Source organism: Hyla sarda, chromosome 3, assembly GCF_029499605.1.
Source record: "Hyla sarda isolate aHylSar1 chromosome 3, aHylSar1.hap1, whole genome shotgun sequence".
In the NCBI taxonomy this organism is placed as follows: domain Eukaryota; kingdom Metazoa; phylum Chordata; class Amphibia; order Anura; family Hylidae; genus Hyla; species Hyla sarda.
The window spans coordinates 16,203,093-16,216,336 of NC_079191.1; the positions used below are offsets into that span (position 1 = coordinate 16,203,093).

At 44.4% G+C, this 13,244-nt stretch overlaps 1 protein-coding gene and 1 long non-coding RNA gene across 3 annotated transcripts in view; one reads left to right on the top strand and one right to left on the bottom strand.

The window, feature by feature from the left end:
- The window catches only part of ELP3 (elongator acetyltransferase complex subunit 3), a 178,721-nt gene that overhangs the window by 39,356 nt on the left and 126,121 nt on the right, over positions 1-13,244 (bottom strand). The gene's annotated exons all lie outside the window — the stretch shown is intronic.
- LOC130361160 (uncharacterized) overlaps positions 3,347-13,244 on the top strand; it is a 40,744-nt gene continuing 30,846 nt past the window's right edge. For both annotated transcript variants that reach the window (XR_008890889.1, XR_008890890.1), the window contains exons 1-2: positions 3,347-3,414; positions 3,710-4,548. This is a non-coding gene — a long non-coding RNA (uncharacterized LOC130361160). The remainder of the gene's footprint in view (positions 3,415-3,709; positions 4,549-13,244) is intronic.

The window sequence follows — 13,244 nt, forward strand, 5'->3', positions numbered from 1 at the left end:
TTAAGCCTTTAGATTGCCGCTGTTAAAGCTGACAGCGGCATCTATAGGGACATGTGAATGCTCCCTGTTGGGGTGGATCGTCCCTCCCGCAGCGTGATCGCACGGGGGGGGAGGGATGGGAAATCGATCCACTATAGAGGTAGCCGGAGGGCTTACTTTTGTTCCCTGGTGTCTGTGGCTCTATCATTGATAGATCCTGGCTGACTAGACTCTATCAATGGATCACAGCACACACAGATCAATGGAGTTCAATAGAACTCTATTGATCTGTATGAGGAATCTAGTGATTCCTCCTAAAAGTCCCCCAAGGGACTAAAAGCGTAAAAAAAAAAAATATAAAAAAAAATGTTTTAATAAAAGTTTAAAAGACACACATTAACCCCTTCCATATTAAAAGTTCAAATCACCACCTTCTCCTATATAACATATAAACATAATAAAAATAAACATATTTGGTATCGCTGCGTGCGTAACTATTAAAATATAACATTATATATCCCATACGGTAAATGACGTAAATTTGTAAAAAAAAATACCAAACTACAGAACTGCAATTTTTATAATATCCCAGAAAAAAAGTTAAAAGTGATTAAAAAGTCAGATCAATACCAAAATGGTACCGATACAAAAAAAAAAAATTGCCCTCACACAGCCTGGTATGCAGGAAAAAAAAAGCTACAGGGGTCAGAAAATGTCAATGAAAAAAATTTCGAAAACGTTCAGATTTTTTTTTAAAATTAGTAAAACAAGACGGAAACTATAGAAATCTGGTATCGCTGCAATCAGGACGACCTAAAGTATCAAAACAACATGTTAGCTCAACCACAAGGTAAATGGCGTAGAAATGAAAAACACACCAAATTTGCTAAATTATCTTTTACTTTTTCAATGTCACTTCACCAATTATATATATATTTTTTTGGTTCAGAGAATATGTTATTGAAAAATGAGAAGGTATCATTATAGTAGGTAGTTATGGCTATTATAGGGTGAGGAGGAAAAAAAAACGAGAGCGTAAAAGCGAAAATTGGCCCGGACAAGTGGATCGTCATGAGGGACAAGTAGATTTTGCTCCGTTTGAGTCCTGTGGATAAGTAGTTTTTTAATAAAATTTCCACACCCCTGTCAAGGCACAGCCAAAGTGGTGAAAGAAAGGGCAATGTATGAAATGTCGGTAGAAGAGGCAAGCATGCAGCAGCTTGACAGTGCCTCCTTGAAGCTAGAGCACAATATAAAGCTAACACATTCCCTTTAAAATTTATGGGTGTTTCAACAAAAAAAAAAAAAAAAACTAGATGAGAATGAGGGCTACCTAATATTTGTGGGTTAAAGAAGCACTTTGTTTTCTATTGCCCATATCATGTTCACTTACCAACCATCCTTAGATTATTAAAGGGGTACTCCGAACGCTAGAGCAGGGAGCTCGAGACGTCATAGCCCCGCCCCCTCATGACGTCGCGCCCGCCCCTCAATGCAATTCTATGAGAGGGGGCGTGACTGCGTCACGCCCCCTCCCATAGAATTGCATTGAGGGGGCTGGGCGTGACATCATGAGGGGGCGGGGCTATGACGTCACGAGCTCCCGGCTCTAGCGTTTGTTCCAAACGATGAGAGGCGTAGTACCCCTTTAAGTTGGTTTCATTAGGTGAATTGCATGCGGCGTTGAGACTCCACCCGCTCTCTCTGCAAAGCATGAAGACTCATGGGAAATGTAGGCAGCATGAGAAAAAACTTATGTTATGTTCTGATCTAGCAATTAATGTGGCTAAAAATTTACGCTAAAAGATGAGGGAGTAAAGAAAAGGCCTTGGCAACAGGCGCTCAGGTGTCCAATGGAAACAGCACGACAAGGTCACAGGTGAAGTAAACAGCAACTTTACCTATGTAAAGGCAATAACGTGTTTCGGGGTTATACACCCTTCTTCAGATTGACAATGAACATACAGAAATACACAGAGTCTCCGGTGGAGCGCAGAAGCTGCGCGATTTCTGCTGCTCAAGCCTCTTTCTCATATGCACCGTACACAACTCATTCATTGTTTGAGCATTATTTATGCTGTAACTTATGGATTCTGCCTTTCATTTGAAGCTATATTTTTATGGCTACCTGTGTTTGTATAATTGTACATGTTTATTATGTTTTATGGTGCCAATTTAATTGCTCATGACCTTTACCGTTGATCCCACCTCCATTGTGTTAGCAATCCCCACATATATAAATACCCTGCTTGTCTGTATATCTGTATGTACATTGTCAATCTGAAGAAGGGGTGTATAACCCCGAAATGCGTTATTGTCGTACATTGATAAAGTTGCTGTTTGCTTCACCTCTGTGACCTTTTCGTGCTGTTTTCATTGGACACCTGGGCGGCGTTGCCAAGGCCTTTTCTCCACTCCCTCATTTCAGTATTCCTACAGGGCAATGGAAGAATAAACGAGAAACAGAAAATGTGGAGGCAAAATTATACCTAACTACGCTACCGTGAAAAACATGGGGAGTCCGATAAATAACAGTGTGTGTATATACATATATATATATATATATATATATATATATATATACACACATATATATATAGTGGTAACACAGTGGTGAATGGAAAAGAGACAGTCGCTGAATGAACAATAAAGAAGAAGTGCAGCAAACTCACCGCATCCTAAGACCACACGTTGAAGAGTCCGATGGAGGGTGCCGGAGAGGAGACTGGAGTCTAGAAACCGGTAAGTTTCATGCAGGTGCACTTCTTCCGGCTGGAGGGTACAAACCGGTAAATTTACAAACTGGTAAGTTTCGTGCAGGTGCACTTCTTCCGGTCGGAGGCTACAAACTGGTAAGTTTATAAACCGGTAAGTCTCGTGCAGGTGCACTTCTTCCGGCCGGTGGCTACAAACTGCTACGTTTACAAACCGGTAAGTTTCGTGCAGGTGCACTTCTTCCGGCTGGAGGCTACAAACCGGTAAGTTCACAAACCGGTAAGTCTCGTGCAGGTGCACTTCTTCCGGCCGGAGGCTACAAACTGCTACGTTTACAAACCGGTAAGTTTCGTGCAGGTGCACTTCTTCCGGCTGGAGGCTACAAACCGGTAAGTTCACAAACCGGTAAGTCTCGTGCAGGTGCACTTCTTCCGGCCGGAGGCTACAAACTGCTACGTTTACAAACCGGTAAGTTTCATGCAGGTGCACTTCTTCCGGCTGGAGGCTACAAACTGGTAAGTTTACAAACCGGTAAGTTTCGTGCAGGTGCACTTCTTCCGGCCGGTGGCTACAAACTGCTACGTTTACAAACCGGTAATTTTCGTGCAGGTGCACTTCCTCCGGCTGGAGGCTACAAACCGGTAAGTTCACAAACCGGTAAGTCTCGTGCAGGTGCACTTCTTCCGGCCGGAGGCTACAAACTGCTACGTTTACAAACCGGTAAGTTTCGTGCAGGTGCACTTCTTCCGGCTGGAGGCTACAAATCGGTAAGTTTCGTGCAGGTGCACTTCTTCCAGCCGGAGTCTACAAAGCGGTAAGTTTATAAACCGCTAAGTGTCGTGCAGGAGCACCTCTTCCGGCAGGAGGCTACAAACTGGCAAATTTAGAAACCGATAAGTTTCGTGCAGGTGCACTTCTTCCGGCCTTCCCCGGCACCCTCTGTCGGTCTCTTCAACATGTGGTCTTAGGATGCGGTGAGTTTGCTGGACTTCTTCCTTATTGTTCATTCCTACAGGGCACCTGCTGGCTGTTCCCTCGGACCTTCTGGGCTGCAAAGGATCCACATCCAACATCTTTATCCCGAGAGAGCCTGCATTCTCCCCCTTATAGGGAATCTCCTCTCTATTTTGGAGTAACGCACGAGGCGCAGTCCTGTGGTCTTCCTTTTTCTACCTCTACACAAGTAGCTAAAAGAGGCAAACAAAAGATCCTCTACATTATTCTATAACAGCCTGTGCGGCACCATATAAGAAAAATAGTCCTGGACTGCTTTTGTAACATCTGAAGACATGCTGAAGTGCATTATTTGGGGGTGACTGCCCCGTTTATTGTAGAGGTACTATTTTTCTTGCTATTATAGAGAAATGCAAAGTTGTAAACAACAAGCCAAGTTTCCACTAATCAAACTTGGATATCGAGAGCAGATTTAGCCTAAGAAAGTCCCGTAATTCTGTTGCTTTCAGAACATGAGAGGGATGAACCATTAGGCTGCAGACACTGTAGGCGCTTCCTCTCTTTTAAGTCGCAGAACTACTCGAAGGAGGCACTTATGGCGAACGGCAGCACTCTCCGTAAATGGGGAGCGAGGCTTTGAACACCTGGTCGGCACAATAGGATCTAAGAGGAACTAATGGCGAAGAGAGCGAAGCTCTGGGATGTGGAGAGCCGGAGCTCATTACCGTCTTCTTACAAAAGGACAGTAATCTAACCGAGGGACAAAGTGAGGGGATCTGAAGAGCCCCTGGATGTCTCCGACAATACATTACACCATCACTGTTCTCCAAGAATTCTGTCCTTTACCATAGTTCATAAAAATAATGTACCGGAGCAAATCCCCACTCAGAACCTACAAATGTAAGTGTGAATGTAGTTAACCCCAATAATATAGAAACATAGAATGTGTCGGCAGATAAGAACCATTTGGCCCATCTAGTCTGCCCAATAATCTGGATCCTATGAATAGTCCCTGGCCCTATCTTATATGAAGGATAGCCTTATGCTTATCCCATAGATCAGTGATCTTCAACCTGCGGATCTCCAGATGTTGCAAAACTACTACTCCCAGCATGCCCGGACAGCCAACGGCTGTCCGGGCATGCTGGGAGTTGTAGTTTTGCAACATCTGGAGGTCCGCAGGTTGAAGACCACTGCCATAGATGTTTAAACTCCTTCACTGTATTTGCAGCGACCACTTCTGCAGGAAGGCTATTCCATGCATCCACTACTCTCTCAGTAAAGTAATACTTCCTGATATTACTGCAGAAACCTTTGTCCCTCTAATTTAAAACGATGTCCTCTTGTGGTAGTTTTTCTTCTTTTAAATCTTCTCTCCTCCTTTACCGTGTTGATTCCCTTTATGTATATAAAAGTCTCTATCATATCCACTCTGTCTCTTCTTTCTTCTATACATGTTAAGGTCCTTTAATCTTTTCTGGTAAGTTTTATCCTGCAATCCATGTACTAGTTTAGCATCTTCTCTGAACTCTCTCTAGAGTATCTATATCCTTTTGGAGATACGGGCCGGCATTTATCATTGTAGGTGTAAGTGAAGCATTTAACATTGTAGGTGTAAGTGAAGCATTTATCATTGTAGGAGTAAGTGAAGCATTTAACATTGTAGGTGTAAGTGAAGCATTTATCATTGTAGGTGTAAGTGAAGCATTTATCATTGTAGGAGTAAGTGAAGCATTTAACATTGTAGGTGTAAGTGAAGCATTTATCATTGTAGGTGTAAGTGAAGCATTTATCATTGTAGGTGTAAGTGAAGCATTTATCATTGTAGGTGTAAGTGAAGCATTTATCATTGTAGGTGTAAGTGAAGCATTTTTCTACTCCTTTTTTTTGTGTGTGCTGGTAATGTGTAGGAGCGCCAAATTTATTAAATGGTCACAGAGCATTAGATAAATTTTGCGTAGGTCACAATTTCTGAAATTTCTCTCTTCACATACACCAAAAGGCTAAGCTGAGTCTGGGCTGGTGTAGTTTTAGAGACTTTTCAGTGGCTTTGCGCCTTTTTTGCGCCTTTTCACAAAAAGGCGCAGTTCATAAAACCCTTCCATATCATGTGTATTGCCAAAATCAGTGGATTGCAACTCAAAATCAGCAGAAATGTGTAAACCAAAAGGCGCAAAAATGGCACAAATAAACACTGCTTTTTTTTTTTTTTTTTTTGAGCCTTTTGTAGACACAAAAAACAGTCAAAAGACAATGATAAATGTCAGCCACAGTCTCCAGTACTGGGCACAATTTTCCAAGTGAGGTCTCACCAGTGTGATGTACAGCGGCATGAGCACTTCTCTCTTTCTACTGCTTATACCTCTCCCTATACACCCATGAGCACTTCTCTCTTTCTACTGCTTATACCTCTCCCTATACATCCATGAGCACTTCTCTTTCTACTGCTTATACCTCTCCCTATACACCCATGAGCACTTCTCTCTTTCTACTGCTTATACCTCTCTCTATACATCCATGACCACTTCTCTCTTTCTACAGCTTATACCTCTCCCTATGCATCCAGGAGCACTTCTCTCTTTCTACAGCTTATACCTCTCCCTATACATCCATGAACACTTCCCTCTTTCTACAGCTTATACCTCTCCCTATGCATCCAGGAGCACTTCTCTCTTTCTACTGCTTATACCTCTGCCTATACACCCATGAGCACTTCTCTCTTTCTACAGCTTATACCTCTCCCTATGCATCCAGGAGCACTTCTCTCTTTCTACTGCTTATACATCTCCCTATACATCCATGAGCACTTCTCTCTTTCTACAGCTTATACCTCTCCCTATACATCCATGAGCACTTCTCTCTTTCTACAGCTTATACCTCTCCCTATGCATCCAGGAGCACTTCTCTCTTTCTACTGCTTATACCTCTCCATATACATCCAAGCATTCTGCTAGCGTTTTCTGCTGCTCTTTTACACTCAAAGTGGTCCAGGAAGTGGAGTTTAGTGGAGTTGTTTGATATGGGTCCAAGAAGTTGAGATCTGTAAATGTCTTTGGTAGGATCCAGGATGCGGAGCTACGTGAGGTTGTTTTACGGGTTCAGGAAGTTGAGGAAGCATTCCAGGGTTATTTTTTTGCCCATATCATACACACTCACAATAACTAGTCCTACACAACCATCTGTTTTATTCCACCACAGCTGCAAACATGCGATTCATTACTGTAACTGGGTTATGTGATCACCAGTCTGACCCACGGAAAATCACAGTGTTTAATGGGTCAGAAGAAGTGGTCAGCTGACTTCATCACCTATCAGATCCTACCATTTTTGCACTTTTTCCTCCTTACTTTCTAATAGCCATAACACGCTTAATTTCCCCCCCCCCCCCTATAGACCCATACAAGGACTTGTTTTTGGCAACACTAATTGTACTTTGTAATAACATCAATCATTTTACTACCAAATCTACAGTGAAAATGTCTGTGTGTGTGTGGGGGTGATCCACTAGACTACCAGGGACAGTTTAAAAGTCCCCTTAGAAGCCACTGCAAGCTTTTACAACCTCAATCTAAAAGGGTTAATAGCCGGCTGCGACGACTGCTGCATGTTGGCTATTAGTTGTGGCCCCCAGATACTGAAATCAGCAGAGGGTCGCCAGGTATGGAGCGGGTTCGAGTCAAGAGCCCACCCATACACCCTGAGTGGCACCATGACGGACCATGACAGTCATGTGTCACAAAGGGGTTAAAATCCTAATAAAACACCTCAATTTTGAGTAAATTCTCGTCATGGTAATATTTCTCTAATAAACGCACTTTGAATAGAACAATGCTTTGTTAGATGACCAGGTTTAGTGTTGAGACTCCACCTCTTCTCTCTGCAAAGCCATAAGATTCATAGGAAATGTAGGCAGCATTGAGAAACCATTGCAATTCCATCACTGAAATCAGTATGAAAACCCCATGCCTGCCACATCAGCTAAAACAGGTAAGCACAAGGCATACACAAGAACCTCTGAATTATTCTCTAATAATACCATCTGTATCGCATCTTCCTGGACTTCTGGCATGAAACAAAGAGGTGTAAAGGTCTAGGACTTCTCTGTGCTCAGCATGAAAACAGAGAGGAGGGAGGTACAGAGCAGCCTGCAGTGATTGGATGAAAATACTCAGCACAGCACAGCAGACTCAGGGAGGAAATTCATGCATGTTGAGTGAGGGCGGGCTCAGTGCTTGCCTCGGACATGCCTCTTCCTGAGCACTGGATGTCAGAATGAGTGAACAGCAGAACAGAGGGATTTGATGAGCCAAATACAGATGCTAGACACATAAAAAAAGACATGTAAAGCATCTGCATGACCTAGTGAGTAACATATATAAACATTATTTTTTTTTTATGATATGACAGGTACGCCTTAAAGGGGTACACCCGTGGTAAACATTTTTTTTTTAAATCAACTGGCTCCAGAAAGTTAAACAGATTTGTAAATTACTTCTATTAAAAAATCTTAATCCTTCCAGTACTTATTAGCGGCTGTATACTACAGAGGAAATGCTTTCTTTTTGGATTTCTCTTCTGTCACGAGCACAGTGCTCTCTGCTGACCTCTGCTGTCCATTTTAGGAACTTTCCAGAACAGCAGCATATGTTTGCTATGGGGATTTTCTCCTGCTCTGGACAGCTGTCACGCCCCCTCCCATAGACGTGCATTGAGGGGGTGGGGTGTGATGACATGAGGGGGCGGGGCTATGACGTCACAAGCTCCCGGCTCCAGCGTTCAGAACAGTTTATTCCAAACGCTGGGCAGCGGAGTACCCCTTTTAAAGAGGTTTTGTCCCATGTGAACAAGTTTGGGTGCATGGACATCATAGAGGGGTCCCTCGGCTCTTGTGGCTATGTACTACATAGTCACCCAACTAATGCCAAGGCTGCTGCATTCTGAAACGGAGGGGGGCGTCATGTTTACACAACCCATTTAATTTCCCGAAACACGTAGGCCAGATTCAATGCTGATCATATGTATTACTGGCCAAATAAATATCAAATTATTGTATCTCCTGGTAATTCTCGCTAACTTGTCATTGTTTTCCCAGCAATACATTTAAAGGGGTACTCCACTGGAAAATATTTTCTTTTAAATCAACTGGAATCAGAAAGTTAAGCAGATTTGTAAATTACCTCTATTAAAAAATCTTAACCCTTCCAGTACTTTTCAGATGCTATATGCTCCACAGGAAGTTCTTTTCTTTTTTAATTTCCTTTCTGTCTGACCACAGCGCTCTCTGCTGACACCTCTGTCCATTTCAGGAACTGTCCGGAGCAGGAGAGGTTTATTATGGTGATTTTCTCCTACTCTGGACAGTTCCTAAAATGGTCAGAGGTGTCAGCAGAGAGCACTGTGGTCAGACAGAAAGGAAATTCAAAAAGAAAAGAACTTCCTGTGTAGTATACAGCAGCTGATAAGTACAGGAAGGATTAATATTTTTTTTTTTTTTATAGAAGTAAATTACAAATCTGTATAACTTTCTGACACCAGTTGATTTAAAAGAAAATGTTTTCCAGTGGAGTACCCCTTTAATAGGAGGAAATTGAACCAGCGTGCTACGGGTGTACACTAATTTAAAGCTTGTATCCTGTCATGACCCAAACGTAAACTACTTGTGGCTCAAGGCAAGAGAGTGAAATCTCATTTTTATGAAACACGTTTAGACCCTTAGGATAGAGAGTCATGTAATTCCTATATACGGGTGACCCACTATTTCCTGCCAAGTCAGGTCACGGGTGGAGAATTGGATTGTAGAAACAAGACGCAAACTCTGAATAGTAATGGAAGTCTTCAAGATGATCAGTCATAAACCTCAAGCAGATAAATCCAAATATATGGATCAACCAGGTCCTACAGAACCAGCAATGATGTGTGCAATGGGCTCTCTACTCTTTGATTGAAGAAAAGTCCAAAACAAGGCCTAACTCCCTCTATAACAGTGGCCTTAAAGGGGTACTCCGGCACTAAGACATCTTATCCCCTATCCAAAGGATAAGGGATAAGATGCCTGATCGCGGGGGTCCCGCTGCTGGGGACCCCGTGATCTTCCACGACGCACCCTGTTAGAATCAGCCCCCGGAGCGTGCTCGCTCCGGGTCTGAATACTGGCGATCACGGGGACGGCGCATAGTGACATCACGGCTCTGCCCCCCTCAATGCAAGCTTATGGAGGGGGCGTGATGTCACGCTCCGCCCCCTCAATGCAAGCCTATGGAGGGGGCGTGACAGCTGTCACGCCCCCTCCCATAGGCTTGCATTGAGGGGGCGGAGCGTGATGTCACATGGGAGGGCGGAGCCATGACGTCACTATGCTCCGTCCACGTGATCGGCAGTAATCAGACTCGGAGCGAGCGCGCTCTGGGAGCTGATTCTAATGGAGTGTGGCGTGGAAGATCCCCCCAGCGGCGGGACCCCCGCGATCAGGCATCTTATCCCCTATCCTTTGGATAGGGGATGAGATGTCTTAGCGCCAGAGTACCCCTTTAAACTGTGGCCCTCCAGATGTTGCAAAGCTACAGGTCCCAGCATGGACCGCAGTACAGAGAAGCATTTCCTGATGAAGAACCAGAGCAAAATGCCACAGGTCGGTGGGATACTTAAAGGGGTACTCCGGTGGAAAACTTTTTTTTTTTTCTTTTTTTAAATCAACTGGGGCCAGAAAGTTAAAACAGATTTGTAAATTACTTCTATTAAAAAATCTTTACCCTTCCAATACTTATTAGAGTAAATTCTTTTCTTTTTGAATTTCTTTTTTGTCTTGTCCACAGAGCTCTCTGCTGACACCTGATGCCCGTATCAGCAACTGTCGAGAGCAGGAGAAAATCCCCATAGCAAATCTACGCTGCTCTGGACAGTTCCTGATACGGGCATCAGGTGTCAGCAGAGAGCACTGTGGACAAGACAAAAAAGAAATTCAAAAAGAAAAGAATTTCCTCTGTAGCACACAGCTGCTAATAAGTACTGGAAGGGTAAAGATTTTTTAATAGAAGTCATTTACAAATCTGTTTAACTTTCTGGCATCAGTTCGTTTAAAAAAAAAAAAAAAATAAATGTTTTCCACCGGCGTACCCCTTTAAGAAGGCCTGTAATGATGATCCAAGAGGTATTTCTCTCATACACAATGACTTCCTATGTACTGGAGGACTATAGATCAGGTTGTCACAAGACAATCATTTTCGGTGAGGCAGAAGATGTAACCAGTTTGTTGCGTCCAATTAGATGAACTGTTTTGCATCAATGGACTTCTTCATTAGCATAAACCAGATACTTGTATCTCCACGATACGGCTGTTCTGCCATAGTCGTGATTAGAGATGAGCGAACTTACAGTAAATTCAATTCGTCACGAACTTCTCAGCTCGGCAGTTGATGACTTTTCCTGCATAAATTACCGTATATACTCGAGTATAAGCCGAGTATATACGGCTTATACTCGAGTGAACTCCCCCACCCGCAGTGGTCTTCAACCTGCGGACCTCCAGAGGTTTCAAAACTACAACTCCCAGCAAGCCCGGGCAGCCATCGGCTGTCCGGGCTTGCTGGGAGTTGTAGTTTTGAAACCTCCGGAGGTCCGCAGGTTGAAGACCACTGCGGCCTTCAACATCATCCAGCCCCCTCTCACCCCCTTTAGTTCTGAGTACTCACCTCCGCTCGGCGCTGGTCCGGTCCTGCAGGGCTGTCCGGTGAGGAGGTGGTCCGGTGGGATAGTGTTCCGGGCTGCTATCTTCACCGGGGAGGCCTCTTCTAAGCGCTTCGGGCCCGGCCTCAGAATAGTCACGTTGCCGTGACAACGACGCAGAGGTGCGTTCATTGCCAACGTAATTCTGCGTCATTGTCAAGGCAACGCCTCTATTCCGGGCCGGAAGCGCGGAGAAGAGGCGCCCCCGGTGAAGATAGCAGCCCGGACCACCTCCTCACCGGACCACCTCCTCACCGGACAGCCCTGCAGGACCGGACCAGCGCCGAGCGGAGGTGAGTACTCAGAACTAAAGGGGGTGAGAGGGGGCTGGATGATGTTGAAGGCCGCAGTGGTCTTCAACCTGCGGACCTCCGGAGGTTTCAAAACTACAACTCCCAGCAAGCCCGGACAGCCGATGGCTGCCCGGGCTTGCTGGGAGTTGTAGTTTTGAAACCTCTGGAGGTCCGCAGGTTGAAGACCACTGAGGGCGAATGATGAGAAGAGGATGATGAAGGGGGGGGTGTGGGGATGATGAAGGGGGGTGGGGATGATGAAGGGGGGGGTGTGGGATGATTACAAGGGGATGATGAAGGGGGGGGGTGTGGGATGATTACAAGGGGATGATGAAGGGGGGATGTGTGGGATGATAAGGGGATGACCAAGGGGGGATGTGTGGGATGATAAGGGGATGATGAAGGGGGGATGTGCGGGATGATAAGGGGATGATGAAGGGGGGATGTGCGGGATGATAAGGGGATGATGAAGGGGGGATGTGTGGGATGATGACAAGGGGATGATGAAGGGGGGATGTGTGGGATGATAAGGGGATGATGAAGGGGGATGTGTGGGATGATGACAAGGGGATGATGATGATGAGGATGTTAATGACGGGTCTGGATGATGACAGGGGGGGGATGAGGTATTTCCCACCCTAGGCTTATACTCGAGTCAATAACTTTTCCTGGGATTTTGGGTTGAAATTAGGGGTCTCGGCTTATACTCGGGTCGGCTTATACTCGAGTATATACGGTAGTTCAGCTTTCAGGTGCTTTCCTAGGACAGTATCCACCTTTTTCAGCCCACCGGAGCACCTGAAGGCTGAACTAATTTACGCAGGAAAAGTCATCAACTGCCGAGCCGAGAAGTTCGTGACGAATCGAATTTACTGTTCGCTCATCTCTAGTCGTGATTAAAGGGGTACTCCGGTGGAAAACTTTATTTTTTTAAATCAACTGGTGCCAGAAAGTTAAACAGATTTGTAAATTACTTCTATAAAAAAATCTTAATCCTTCCAGTACTTATTAGCTGCTGAATACTACAGAGGAAATTCTTTTCTTTTTGGAACACAGTGCTCTCTGCTGACATCTCTGTCCATTTTAGGAACTGACCAGAGCAGCATATGTTTGCTATCGGGATTTTCTCCTGCTCTGGACAGTTTCTAAAATGGACAGCAGAGGTCAGCAGAGAGCACTGTGCTCATGACAGAAGAGAAATCCAAAAAGAAAAGCATTTCCTCTGTAGTATACAGCCGCTAATAAGTACTGGAAGGATTAAGATTTTTTAATAGAAGTAATTTACAAATCTCTTTAACTTTCTGGTACCAGTTGATTTAAAGAAAAAAAGTTTTCCACGGCAGTACCCCTTTAAGGCAATTCATTCATATAGAAGGGACTCTTGTCAAAATCTAGAGTCCTAGCTGAGCGGTCCAGAGGTAAACAGCCATGTTGTATGCCTCTCTGAGGACACCCACTACATTTTTCGAGATGAGCTCTACACCGGGCATTTCAATTGTGTTCCCGCCACTCATTGTACTGTACGGGGACAGGGACTTCTGCTGTTGATAGGAGTCCCTACCCTTGTACATACTTTGTGTG